We start from the raw sequence: 13,930 nt of genomic DNA on the forward strand, positions 1-13,930 counted from the left end.
GCTTTATCTGTAGTGTCTCATTAAACAAGGCTTTGAGATGACATACCAAAAAAAAACCCCAAACTCACTGCCATCGAGTTGGGTCAGACTCATAGGAACCCCTCCTTGGGTTTCCAAGGCAGTATCACTATGGAAGTAGATTGCCCAACCTTCCTTCTGAGGAGTGGCCAGTGGGTTTGAACCTGTTAACCAGAAGGTTGGTGGTTCAAATCCACCAGGCACTCCTTGGAAGTAAGGTTGGGCAATCTACTTCCATAGGATACCGCCTCAGAAACCCAAGGAGGGGTCACTATGAGTCAGACCCTACTCGATGGCAGTGAGTTTGTTTTTTTTTCTTTGGTATGTCACCTCAATGCCTTGTTTAATGAGATACTGCAGGAGAAGCATTTAGCATAGTGCCTGGTACATAATGAACCTCAATAACCATTTATAAATGAAGAAACTGAGATTCAGGGAGAGTAAAAAATTTGCTCAAGAGCTCATGCAATCTGGGTATGACTCAGGTGGCTGGAGTTGAAGGGTAGCTTCTATGGGCTTGCAGCTAGGCTGAGATCTAATCTGAAGCAGTCATGCTGGATGTATGAATGGGACAGGGATGTGGAAAGCCAGAAGGGCAAACCTGGTCAAAATCTATGAGAGACGGTCACATGTGCAAAACTCAGTTTCACAAGGCCAAGCAATATTGGCAATCTTGGAGCAAAAGCAATAGCACTTTTGAAATAAGTAGTGTGGTGGTTTTAAGGTGGAGTAAGATAAGGTTTTCTGTGCTATTTTTGTGTATGTGAGCATGTGCTTGCATGGGCTGGTTGATGTATGAGGGAGTGAGGCTGAATGAAAGAGCTTGCGTCAAGGCAGACACTACGTGGAACCTCCCACAGAGAAATCTCTTTATTCATTCTGCATGCTCTGAGTGAAGTTAGATTTAGATTTCTCAGCCTGAAAAAGAATTCATCTACTGTATGGGGGACAGTCTTCTTAGTGCTCTGAAAGTTCTTTACAGGGAGGATAAAGCTGTCCCTGCCACAGTCAGAGATGGACTTGTGTTGACTGCTGCAGAAATACTTCTCTCCTCCTCACTCCCTTCCAGAGCTGGGCTTCTCAAGTGGGTGTGAGCAGATGGTAGGAAACTTTCCTGCTGCAACTCAGGGGGTAGGTGACTCTTACAATGCCAGGACAGGTGATTCAGTCTTGGGAATACCCAGCTTCAGTCTTGGAGGCTCTTTCTCTCACATTTTTACTTTGTAGCTACATCATGGCTTACTTGTACTTCTGCCCAGTCCTAGGAGATATAAAAACTAGGTGTAGGATACTGAATTCAGCTTAACAGCTTAGTCAGGTCAGTCCAACCTCCAGTCAGGTCAACGTCTATGATTCGAGCAAACCCAGGCCCCTTATTTCCAGTGGGGTATTTATTTCACTACTTATGCTGCCTTTCTGGATGAACTGTATGCTGACTGAAAGTGCTTTGACATCTTTACATTTTATTTCTCAATTTTGTTTCCATAAAGGCACAAATTCTTCTCTCTAAAATGACACCCAAAGGAATTTGCTATGACTTTAAGAATTTGTTATCTGTCTATGTACCATCTTTATGTATTTATATATATATGTTGTTGTTAGGTGCCATTGAATCAGCTTTGTTTCATAGGGAAATTATATATAACCAAACAAAACATTGCACAGTCCTGCATCCTCACAATTGTTGCTATGTTTGAGCCCATTGTTGCCTTGCTTGCCAAAAGTGTAGACTGTTTGTAGAACTTAGTGAAGAAGGTAAAAGACTATCCTACAGTATGGATTACATCTGAACATTTAAAAAAAATCCTTACAACTAAATCAATTAACAATATCATGATGAATGTTGATGAAATTGAAGTTGTCAAGGATTTCATTTTTCTTGTGTATGCCTATATATGTATATCCATACACACATATACATATATATTTGGGTATATCATATATAAGAACTTTCTGTCCCTTTTATACTGATTACAACCATTGATATCAGGGAAAACCATTTTGCTTTTCATTACAAAGGAGTAATTATAAGAAGAGCTGCTGATGAATTGTAACCAAGAAAAGACTGACTGTGATGAGCCTCATTAGATGTTGAAAGAGAGTCCAAAAAACCAAACTCACTGCTGTTGAGTCGGATCAGACTCATAGCTACCCCTTCTTGGGCTTCTGAGGCAGTATCACTACCGAAGCAGTTTGCCCAACCTTCCTTCAGAGGATGGCTGGTGGGTTTGAACCAACAGCCTTCTGGTTAGCAGTCAAATGCCTTAGGCACTATGCTACCAGAGCTCCCTTGAAAGAGAGTAGTGATGCACATTTAGCTGATTCTGACTCTTCTTGACAAGAGTCTATCAAACATAAACTATTCATATTTATTTAAATATCTAAGCAAATTAAACTAGATGAAAGAAACATGACTTTGGTGTTCCTACACATATATATAGTTTTTCTGTTTTCATGAGCAAAAAAAGGGAAAGTGTAATAGACATAGCTTTCATTATTCCTCCCACTAAGTACAATTACAAGCACTGAACATTATATATGAAACTAAGATGAGAAGATTGTGAAAGGTGGAGAGAAGGAAGCAAACTGGCTGGGGATCTCCGGATCTGAGGACCGTCACAGTGCTGAGTTTCCTGGGTTTTGTTTTTTCGTCTTATATCCCAGTCTTGAATCTAAAGAGGCTGGCAACTCAGAAGCTCCAAAGGTCACAGACAAAGTAAACCCCAACAAAAGCCCATTCTCTGTAGCCAAAGGATCAGGAAAGGGGCAGCCTAGCAAGACAAAACATTTAGACAATAACCACTCTACTTTAGCCAAACTCAAGGGGCCGGGGGTGGGGGGCGCTGTGGCCCCACCTCTCCCTCCAGCGAAGACTGAGTGAAGAGCGGAGATTTCTACCTTCTGCAGTTCGTAGTGAGATGCCCCAATTCCCTCTGTCCCCTTCCCCTCCCCTGTCAGAGAAGGCTGAATAGGGTGCTGGAACTTTCATTTCAGCTGGGTGATACTGAGCCATTCTTCCTTCCTCCCCTGGGGTGATGTCAGAGGAAGCCTAGTGGAGCGACATTTTCATCACTGCCCGGAGGTAGTAAGTTCTCCTCCTCACCATCAGTGGAAGTCATGGTGTGGAACAGTAAGGAGACATTCCAATGATCTCAGCCAGGGAGTTCTCAGTGGAGCCCTAGTGCAGAGCCAGAACTCCCATTCCTGTCCAGAAGTAATGAAGAACACTCCCCTTGAGTGGCAGTGGGGACAAAGGGGGAACCTGCACTTCTACCTCCATCTGTCAACAATAGGGCAGTACCCCTCCTCCCCCTTCTCCTGCTGAAGTGGTATCAGAAGAAGCCACCTAAAACAGAAGGTTTAAAAAGGATCTAGAGTTTTATAACACTCAAAATGCTCAGGTTTCAATTGAAAATCCCCTGTCCTACCAAGAATTAAGAAGATCTCAATATGAATGAATGAAAAAAGGCAATCAACAGATGCCAACAGTGAGATGAAACAGATGTCTTCCTCTCATTGAATGTCTTCCTCTCTTTTGCTGATGCTCTACTTTACCAAGCATGACATCCTTCTCTAGGGATTGGTCCCTCCTGAAAACTTGACCAAAGCACAAGAGGTGAAGTCTTTCCACCCTTGCTTCTAAGGAGCATTCTGACTGTACTTCATCCAAGAGAGATTTGCTTTTTCATCTGGCCATCCATGGTATAGTCAATATTCTTCCCCAACACTGTAGTTCAAAGGCATCAATACTTTGATCTCCTTTATTTTTTGTCCAACTTTCACATGCATATGAAACAATTGAAAATACCATGGCTTCAGTCAGGCACACCTTAGTCTTCATAGTGACATTTGCTCTTTAACACTTTAAAGAGGTCTTTTGCAGCAGATTTTTCAATGCAGTACATCATTTGATTTCTTGACTGCTGTTTCCATGGGGGTTGATTATGGAACAAACTAAAATGAAATCTGATGGTATTGAAGGAAGACGTTCAAGCTACACTAAAGACATTAGTGAAAAATAAGGCTCCAGGAATTAATGGAATATCAAGTGAGATGTTTCAACAAATGAATGCTATACTGTAAGCTCTCACTTGTCTATATCAATAAATTTGAAAGACAGGTGCCTGGCCAACTGTCTGGAAGAGATCCATATTTGTGCCCATTCCAAAGAAGGGTGGTCCAACAGAATGCAGAAATTATTGAACAATATCACACATAAGATTTTCCTGAAAATAATTAAAAAATGGTACAGCAGTATGTAGACAAGGAACTGGTGGAAAGTCAAACTGGATTTAGAAGAGGATGTGGAATGAGGGATATCATAACTGATGTCAGATAAATCTTGGCCAAAAGCAGAAAACATCAGAAAATTGTCTAACTGTGTTTTATTGACTATGCAGACTATGCAGTGGATCATAACAAATTATGGATTACATTGCAAAGAACTGGAATTCAGAAAGCCTTAATTATGCTCATGAGGAAACTGTACATAGACCAAGAGGCAGTGGTTTAAACAAAACAAAGGGATAATAAACCTATAGTCATCAAGTGGATTTTGACTCTTAGCGACCATATAGGACAGAGTAGAACTGCCTCATAGGGTTTCCAAAGCTGTAAATCTTTACAGAAGCAGATTGCATGATCTTTCCCCTGCAGAGAGGCTGGTGTGTTCAACTGCCAACCTTTTGGTTAACAGCTAAATGCTTTAACCAGTACACCACCAGATCTCCTCAAGGGTGTACTGTATGGTTTAAAGTCAGGAAAGGTGTGCATCAGCATTATATCCTTTCACAACTTATTCAATCTGTGTGCTGTACAAATCAGAGATGCTGGGCTATATGTAGAAGAATGAAGCATCAAAATTAGAAGAAGATTCATGAACAACCTGTGATCTGTAGATGACACAACCTTGCTTGCTGAAAGCAAAGAGGACTTTGCTTTGAATCTATCTATATGGAAGATTGTTAGTGATTTAACAGTAAATAACTTCTCTACCCTTAGTCCTCAGAATATTGTCTGATATAGGTCAGACTACAGTCTTCAGTATAGATTATACCTCAACATAAAGAAAACAAAAATTCTCATAATTCTCACAATAAGCAACATCATAGTAAATGGACAAAAGATTGAAGTTGTCAAGGAACTCTAGGCTAGATATAAATTCCAATTAAATAGCCTGGTGTTAATCTTCGAGGTGACCACAAACGTAAGAGATTCTAGATGGAGGGGTGCTGAAGATTGTTTCCTAGATTCAACACAGAGAAGTTGTTCTTTAGAAGCAGCAAAATAAGTTTATCAACATACAGTGTACCCACATCAGCCAGAGAGAAGCCAAGCCAGCTTGCCTGAGTTCTCCACATTGTTGGGGCCACTAACTAAGCCACTCTATTGCAGCAGAGGCATGGGCAAGGTTAAGGATGTTGAAACATGTAGTCTAAATTAAATCGTGAAACTATATAATAACTCTTACATAATTAGGAGAAGAGGTTGTGGTTGTTTTCTAGTCGCCCTTCAGTGTCTCTGATTCATGGCAATGCAATGTACAACATAACCAAACACCACCTAGTCCTGCACCATCTTCATGATCATTGGAGCGCTCAAGTCCATTGTGGTGGCCACTGTGTATTTTGACTCCCTTCCAACCTAGGGTTAATTTACAAGCACTTTATCAGACAATATTCTGAGGACTAAGGGTAGAGAAGTTATTTAATGTTAAAACCACTAACAATCTTCCATACAGATAGATTCATATGAATACTCTATTCATATAGATAGAGTAAAAAGTTACAGATTTTTATTCTGTCATCCAGATATGGAAAATGGGAAAGACTGATACCCTCCCTGGTGTCTCCTCTATCCAACTCCATGTCCATCAAGTTCTGATGACTAGATTTCCCACTTTGGTCTATATGCTTCATTTTGCCTTAATATCATCTAATCTTAATGAGTAGGATTAACTTGTGTTTTTACCTCCCAGGAGTGGGCAGTAGGGGATGGTAGTTGATGGTAGAAGGGAAGAGAGGACTACTGAAGAAATTGAGTCATTGTGAACAGCTTAACTATTTGAATCTATGACTATTCTATCCCCTCATGCCAAGTGTGTTCTTCACTTTTGGTTTTCTATCTCTAGGTCTTTGCACATTTCATTATAATAATTGACTTTGTCTTCTTGAGCTGCTCTTTGAAATCTTCTGTTCAGCTCTTTTATCTTGTCATTTCTTCCATTTGCTTTAGCTACTCTCCATTCAAGGGCAAGTTTCAGAGTCTCTTCTGACATCCGTTTTGGTATTTTCTTCCTTTTCTGTCTTTTAAATGACCTTTTGCTTTCTTCCTGGATGATGTTCTTAATGTTATCCCACAATTCCTCTGGTTTTTGGTCATTGGTGTTCAGTGCATCAAATCTATTCATTAGATGCTCTCTAAATTCAGGAGGGATATTATCAAGGTCATATTTTGGCTCTTATGGACTTGTTTTAATTATCTTCAACTTCATCTTGAGCTTGCATATGAGCAGTTGATGGTCTGTTACACAATCAGCTCTTGGCCTTGTTTTTGCTGAGATATTGAGTTTTCCATCACCTCTTGCCACAGATGTAATAAATCTGTCTCCTGTGTACTCCATCTGGTGAAGTCTATGTGTATAGCTACCATTTGTGTTGTTCAAAAAAGATACTTGCAATGAATAAGTCATTGGTTTTGCAAAATTTTATCATGTGATCTCTGGTATTATTTCTATCACCTATGCCAAATTTTCCAACTACAGGTGATTCTTCTTGTTTCCAACTTTTGCATTCCAATCACCAGTGATAATTAACACATCTTGATTTCATGTTTGGTCAATTTTAGACTGCAGAAGTTGGTGAAAATCTTCAATTTCCTCATCTTTGGATTTGGTGGTTTTTGTGTAAATTTGAATAATAGTAGTGTTAACTGGCCTTCCATGTAGGCGTATGGATATTATCCTGTCACTGACAGCACCATACTTCAGGATAGATCTTGAAACATTCTTTGTGATGATGAATGCCATGCCATTCCTCTTCAATTTGTCATTCCCAGCATGATAGATCATATGGTTGTTTGATTCAAAATGGCCAAACCTGGTCTGTTTCAGCTCATTAATGCCTAGGATATTGATTTTTATATGTTCCATTTCGCTTTTGACAACTTCTAATTTTCCTAGATTCATACTTCATACATTCCATATTCCGATTATTAATGAATGTTTGCAGCTGTTTATCCTCTGTTTGAGTCATGCCACGTCACCAAATGGAGGTCCCAAAAGCTTTACTTTATCCATATCATTAAGGTCCCATAGTGCCTAAAGCATTTGACTGCTAACCAGAAGGCTGGCGGTTCAAACCCACCAGCCACTCCTCGGAGGGAAGATTGAACAATCTACTTCCATAGTGATACTGCCTTGGAAACCCAAGGAAGGGTTGCTATGAGTCGGGGCTGACTTGATGGCACACAACAACAACAACGACAAAGTCAGTTCTGCTCTGATGAGGCAGGTTTTTCCCAGTCATACTTTGAGTGCCTTCTGACATAAGGGGCTCATCTTCTAGCACTGTATTGGATAATGTTTTAGGGCTATTCATAAAGTTGCCCAGTAATGTATCATACAGTGTATCTCTGCTATTCATAAGGTTTTCCCTGGTCAATTCTTTGAGCAGTGAATGGCCTCTTCCATCTTCCGAGTCTGTCTCAATCTGGAAGCTCCACTGAAACCTGTCCACCGTGTGCAACCCTGCTGGCGTTTGAAATGCTGATGGCACAGCTTCCAGCCTCACAGCAACTTGAAAACCACCACAGGACGACAAACTGACAGACAAGTTCGTCTCTCCTAGCAGTTCCAAACCTCTCTTCCCTCCCCTTACCTGGATCTGGCTGTTGATCCTGGCTTTCCTGCTTCCTGCCTTAGGTAGAGGATCTCTCCTTCTCTGTCCCCCTTCCCTTACCTGGATCCAGCTGTCATCAGCCCTGACTTACCCACTTCTGGCATTGGGTGGGGGCTCTCTCCCTCTCCCCCCGCCCCTTATGCTCTACTATATTCATGGCTATATCTGTAGCATATGTAAATATGTCCTCTGTTAACCAGAAGACTGGCAGTTCAAACCCACCAGCCATTCCTTTGAAGGAAGACTGGGCAATCTACTCCCGTATAGATACTGCCTTGGAAACCCAAGGAGGGGTTGCTGTGAGTCAGAACCAACTCAATAGCAGTAAGTTTCGTTTTATTATTCAGTCAATTTTATACATGATCTCCATGTTATGAGATGTTTTCCAGATTCATTGTTGTTCTTTGGGAGCTCTGGTGGTGTAGTGCCTAAGGCATTTGGCTGCTAACCAGAAGGCTGGTGGTTCAAACCCACCCACCACTCCTCAAAAGGAAGATTAGACAATCTACTTCCTTAGTGATACTGCCTCGGAAACCCGAGGAGGGGTTGCTGAGTTGGATCTGACTTGACTGCAGTGAATTTGTTTTTTTGGTATTATTGTTCTTTAATGTTGCTGTTTAACATCCATTGTGTGTATGTAAAATAGTTTGTTTATCCATTCATCCATTGATAGGCATTTAGGTTGTTCCTACCTTTTTGCTATTGTGAATAGTGTGATGAACATGAGTGTGCATATGTATCTGTTCATGTCATGGCTTTTATTTCTCTAGGATATATACCTAGTAGTGGAATCAATAGATCATATAGTACTTCCATTTCCAGCTTTTTAAGGAAATGCCATACTTTTTCCACAGTGACTGCATCATTTTACATTCCTATCAGCAGTGTATGAGGGTTGCAGTTTCTTCACACCCTCATCAGTATTTGTTGTTTTCTTTTTTCTTCTTGTAACTTTGTTAGTAGTAATTGGGAGATGGTATTTCATGGTTCTTTTTATTTGTATCTCTCTAATGGCTAATAACAGCTAATAATGTGTTTGTTGACTGCCTGAAAGTCCTCTTTGGTGAAGTGTCTGTTCATGTCCTCTGCCCTTTCTTAACTGGATTATTTGTCTTTTTGTTGTTGAGGTGTTGAAGTTTACTGTAACTTTAGAGATTAGCCCTTCATTTGATAGGTTGTTGCTAGATTTTTTCCCCCAGATGTGGGTTCTCTTTTTATGCATTTAGTGAAAACTTTTGATATGCATAAATGTCTAATTTTGAGGAAGTCCCAGTCATCTATTTTGCCTTTTGGTGTCTGTGCATTTTTAGTTACGTTTAATAGTGTATTTGTGCCAATGCATTAGGACCTCTAAGTTTGTTTATATTTTTTTTCTTTGATGGTCTTTGTAGTTTCAGGTATTACATTCAGGTCTTTGATCCATCTTGAGTTTGTTTTTGTGTATGGTAGGAGACATAGGTCCTGTTCCATTTTTCTGTAAATGGATATTTACTTTTACTAGCACTATTTGTTAAAGAGACTATCTCTTCCCCATTTAATGAGCTTGAGCACTTTGTGAGATATCAGCTGTCCGTAAGTGGATGGATTTACTTCTAGGTTCTCAATTCTGTTCCATTTGTCTATGTGTCTGTTGTTATACAAGCACCAAAGTGTTTTAACTACTGCAAAATTGTTGTAGGTTTTGAGATTGGGAATTATGAGGCCTCCTACTTTGTTCTTCTTCTTTAGTAGTGCTCTTTCCTTTCCATAAAAATTTGGCAATTTTTTCATCTCTTTAAAGAATGATGATGGAATATGAATTGGAATTGCATCATATCTTTAGATCACTTTGGGTACTACTGACATTTTATGATGTTAAGTCTTCCTGACCATAAGCATGGTATATTCTTCCATTTATGTAGATCTGTTAGTTCCTTTTAGTAGTGTTTTGTAGTTTTCTTTGCATAGGTCTTTTGTGTCTCTGGTTAGATTTGTTTCCAAGTACTTCATCTTTGAAGTGGTTATTGTAAATGGTACTGTTTTCCTGATTTCTCTTTCAGAACTGTCTTTGTTAGTGTAAAGGATTTTTGTAGGTTGATCTTGTACCCCACCACTTTGCTTACAATTAGTTCCAGTAACTGTCTTGCTAAGTCTGGGAGCTTCTAAGTATAGGGTCATATCATCTGCAAACAGAGATCGTTTTACTTCTTTGTCAATTTGGATACCTTTTGTTTCCCTTTCTTGCCTTATTGCTCTGGCTAGCACTATCAATACAATATCAAGTAGGAGTGATGATAAAGGGCATCCATGTTTTGTACCTATTCATAAGGGGAATGTTTAGTCTCTCTCTATTGTTGCCTGTTGGTTTTGTATATATACCTTTAGTTATGTTGAGGAACTTCCTTTCTATTCCTATTATATTCAGCATTTTTATAAGGAATGAGTGATAGATTTTGTCAAAGCCTTTCGTTCTTTTCCTTTGTTTTATTTATGTGATGTATTATGTCAATTGTTATTCTATTATTGAACCATCCTTGCATAGCTGGTATGAATCCCATTTTGTCATGACATATTATATTTCTGATATATTGTTGGATGCTGTTGGCTAGTTTGAGTAGAATTGGTGTAAGCTCTTTACTGAATGTAGAGTTTACCAGCAAAGCCATCTGGGCCAGGACTTTTTTTTTTTTTTTTCTTTACCACCTGTTCAATTTCTTCTGATGTTATGGGTCTGTTGAAATTTTCTATCTCTGTCTGTGTTAGTTTAGGTAGGTAGTGTGTTTCTAAAAATCTGTCCATTTCTTCTAGGTTTTCAAATTTGTTGGAGTACAGTTCTTCCTAGTATCCTGATATTATCCTTTTTGTTTGTTGGTTCTGTTGTGACATTGCCCATTTAATTTCTTATTTGTGTTATTTACATCTTTTCCTTCTGTTCCATTGTTAGATTTTCCATTGTGTTGATTTTATTAATCCTTTCCAAGAATCAATGACTAGTCATATTGATTTGTTCTATTGTTTTTCTGTTTCATTTATTTCTGTTCAAATCTTTATTTCTTTTATCCTGGTGACTTTAGGCTTATTTTACTGCTGTTTTTCTAATTTTTGGAGATGTTGGGTTATAGTATTGATTTTCACTCTTTCTTCTTTTTTGATGTGTTCATTTATTTTTCCACAGATATTGGAAAAGAATATATTGTGTTGTTAGGTGGAATGTTCTGCATATGTCTTAAAGTCAAGTTGGTTGATTGTGCTGTTTAGTTCTTCTGTGTCTTTGTTGAGTTTCTTTCTAGTTCTATCCTTCATTGAAAGTGGTGTATTAAAGTCTCCTACTATTATTGTGGAGTTGTGTGTTTCTCTTTTCACTTTTGTTAAAGTTTTATTTATGTATTTTGGGGCTCTTTCGTTGGGTGCATATTTTATTATGGTTGTAGCGTCTTATTCAATTTACCCTTTAATCATTATATAATGTCCTTCTTTTTCTCTTATAGTGGTTTTTACATTAAAGTCTATTTATCAGAAATAAATATTGTCACTTCTGTTCATTTTTGTTTGTCATTTGCTTGATATATATTTCTCTGTCATTTGATCTTTAGCTTATATTTGTCTGTATATCTAAACTGTGTCTCTTGTAGACAGCATATTGATGGCTCAGGTTTTCTTATCCATTCTGCCAAGTCTCAGTCTCTTGATTTGTGCATTTAATCCATTTATCTCCAGTATAATTAACAACAAGTATGAATTTATTGCTGCCATTTTGTTTTGTTGTGTGTGTGTGGTGCTGCTGATTTCTTTGTTTCATATAATTTTCTGTGCTTCAATTTTGTTTATGGATTTTCATAGCATTTCCTTCATATCTATTGCTTTAGTGTTCATTAAATCTTTATGGCTTTTCTCTTTTTTATTTCTTTGAGAAGGTTTACTAATTTTATTTGAAATTGCCCTAGAATTTACTAATTTCTTCCTATGTTTAACACAATCTCTTCTATCTTGAAATCATCCTCACCTCCTCTTCATTTGGAAGTTCTGTAACTACACTATTTATTCCCTCTTTTTGCTTTGTAGTTGTCCTCACTTACAATTTGATGTCTCTGGTTCCCTGTTTTCAGTGATGTAGGTTTACTTTACTTTGGATTATTCTATATCTGGGTTGGTTTCTGGGTGATGTTGTCATGTGTGTTAATCTCATGTTATTGTCTGCCATTGTTGGTTCTCTGTTCAAAGGACTCCCTTCACCTTCTCTTGTAAAGTTGGTCTGGTTTTTAACAAATTCCCCTAATTTCTGTTTATCTGGAAATGTCCTAATTTTGCATTATATTTGAGGGATAATTTTGCTGGATATATAATTCTTTGTTGGCAAATTTTTCTTTCAGGACTTTGCATATGTCATCCCATTACCTTCTCACCTGCATGGTTTTCACAGGATCCTTTCTTTGTCTTTTGTTTTGGAAAATTTAATTATGACATATCTTGCTGATTTTCTTTTGGAGTCTGTCCTGTTTGGGGTTTGTTGAACTTCTTGAATACATATTGTCTTGTCTTTCATCATATTAGGCAAGTTCTCTGCCAACAATCTTCAATGATTTTCTCTGTGGTTTTTGTTTGTTTGCTTGTTTCTTCCTGTTCTGAAATTCCAATCACATACAAGTTATTCTTCTTGATGATGTACACTTACATCTTGGACTTTCTTCAAATATTTTTTTTCAATTGTTCCTCTAACAGAGAAATATTGAGAAATTTGTCTTCAATATAGCTTATTCTGTCTTCTATTGATTCAGTCTATTCCTTTACCCTTTCAATGTTATCTATTTCTGAAATATTAGTATTAATCATCTAGATTTCTATTTGCTGCTTCTGTATGGTTCCAAATTTTTCATTTGTTTTGTCAGTTTGTTTTTCTATAGTTTTCCTGAATTCTTCTGAAGTTTTGTCTGTGTTTTCCTTTTTTTTTTTTTTTCATATGAAAACTATTTTTATTGCTTTAAAGCATAGTTAAAAGCAGTTACCACAAATGTAAGAAAATCTACTATGGGATCTCTATTGAGAAACAAATACAGAGCAAGGCAGTTGTTTTGTATTTTACTTCAGGAAATATTTGGTTATAAATAGTGATGCATTTCACATAGAAGAGTGACTTAGAGATCACTTGCTAGTTAATAACTTCATTGAATCAATAAAACTAAATCAAATTTCCTAGAATTCACCTTCATGACAGAAAATTTGAGCAGGCCTGCTACATTCAGATTCCAATTGATCTTTGCTTTTTTCTTGACTTTTAATTTCATGCTAGGTCTTTGACTTCTCAGAATTCAAGTAAAGTGTTCAAACTGTGCATTGTATTTCCTGCTGGGTTCTCATCAGGGAGGGTGTGGCAACATGTGGGTACTAGTTTGTGGTCACATTCTCAATGTCCAAAGCGTTATTGCTGCTACTGGGTGTCTTCCAGTAGACCCCATGTGACAGAGTAGAACAGCCCCATAGTATTTTCTAACAGTTATCTTTACAGAGAAAGGAGCTTTGGTGGCTCAGGGTATAAGACATCTGGCTGCTAACTGGAAGGTAGTGGTTCAAAACCATAAGCCACTGCAAGGGAAGAAGATGAGGCTTGGAAGCCCAATGGGGGTCACTATGAGTTGGAATTGATGGCAGCGGGTTTGGTTTTTGGTTTAGTATATTTAGAGAAGCACATCACCAGGTTTTTCTCCCATGGAGCCACCAGGTTGGTTTGAACTGTCAGCCTTTAGATTAGCAGCTGATAATTTACTGTTGCATCACCAGCCTCCTTCCAACACATTAAAATTTGCCAAATAATTCCTCAGACCCTTGCACCTGCTGCCCCCTTGGCTTAAGAGGTTCTTTTTGCAGAACTTTGAATGGATGCCTCTTCCTCATTCAGGTTTTAGTCACAAGCCAAGCCTTTCTGAATATTCTTTTTTTTTTTTTAAATTGTGATTTGGGTGAAGATTTACAGAGCAAATTCACTTTCCATACAGCAGTTCACATACACTTTGTCTCATGACATTGACCACAGTTTACCA

The sequence above is a fragment of the Orycteropus afer genome, unplaced genomic scaffold (genome assembly GCF_000298275.1).
Source record: "Orycteropus afer afer isolate SDZICR_OR568_19922 unplaced genomic scaffold, OryAfe1.0 scaffold00039, whole genome shotgun sequence".
NCBI lineage: Eukaryota > Metazoa > Chordata > Mammalia > Tubulidentata > Orycteropodidae > Orycteropus > Orycteropus afer.